The sequence below is a fragment of the Phaethon lepturus genome, unplaced genomic scaffold (genome assembly GCF_000687285.1).
Source record: "Phaethon lepturus isolate BGI_N335 unplaced genomic scaffold, ASM68728v1 scaffold20123, whole genome shotgun sequence".
Taxonomy (NCBI): domain Eukaryota; kingdom Metazoa; phylum Chordata; class Aves; order Phaethontiformes; family Phaethontidae; genus Phaethon; species Phaethon lepturus.
Window position 1 is genome coordinate 1,124 of NW_010527466.1, and position 1,246 is coordinate 2,369.

The window sequence follows — 1,246 nt, forward strand, 5'->3', positions numbered from 1 at the left end:
ACAAACGCTTATTGAAGAGAGGAGTTGGATTCTCCCCATACACCAGTAACATCTTGCTCTTGCTGCTCTTTCCTCATCAGGTATCAAAAGCGCTTTGAGAGGAGAGAGGTATCCGTTTCTCCTTATTTCAGCTGGGGGAACATGAAGCCTACGGTAACAAAATACCCTGCTAGGCTGAGCACGGGGACAGATCCCGCTGCTGTCCATGCAGCCATCAGGTTGCAGTCTCCTTAATCCAAGATTATCACTCTGTCACAGGAGCCCAAGAGCTGAAGATTTAGGAAAAACATCCCATAGGAGACAACTTATTGTTCAGGAGTCAAAGTCCTGCCGTACAGAGCTTTATAACACCAGGGACAAAGGACGTAGACTGGGCAGCTTGCAAAACAACTATTTTTTGCCACGTCTAGTGACTGGGTGGAGGCTGGTGGTCCCGTTCAGACTTGCTGAAGAACCAGCAAAGCGTCTCAGCGAGGCTGCGGGGGAAGCAGCACTTGTCATTTCGGCTGTTGTGCGTCCTCAGCCAATTTACAACTGCATCCATGGAATTGATAATGACCAGCCAGGACCGGTGTTGCTGATACGAACCCACGCCCTCCGCTCCAGAAATATTTATTGATTTTAAAGAATTATATCCCAGCGCCTGATTCAGCTGAGGTTGTTTTCAATAGGGTTGGATTAGGACAAGCCTATTTGCTTAAGCAAGAGATCAGACCTTCAAGGATGGCCCCAGGCAGCATTAATGTACTGCAAAAACAGGGCTGGCTCTCAATATAAGCTTTGAGACGGCCTCAGGCTGTTTCTTCTGCGCACTTTAAGGCTGGTTGAGGAGGTGACGGGTGTTTTACCCAAACAGGTGCTGCGAGAACATCATTGAGCCGGCAGTGTGCCCAGGTGGCCAAGAAGGCCAACAGCGTCCTGGCCTGTATCAGCACTAGTGTGGCCAGCAGGAGTAGGGCAGGGATCGTGCCCCTGGACTCGGCACTGGTGAGGTGACACCTCAAATCCTGTGTTCAGTGTTGGGCCCCTCACTACAAGAAGGATGTTGAGGTGCTGGAGCGTGTCCAGAGAAGGGCAACGGAGCTGGTGAGGGGTCTGGAGCACAAGTCTGATGAGGAGCGGCTGAGGGAACTGGGGTTGTTCAGTCTGGAGAAGAGGAGGCTGAGGGGAGCCCTCATCGCTCTCTACAACTCCCTGAAAGGGGGTTGTGGTGAGGTGGGTGTTGGTCTCTTCTCCCAAGTAACCA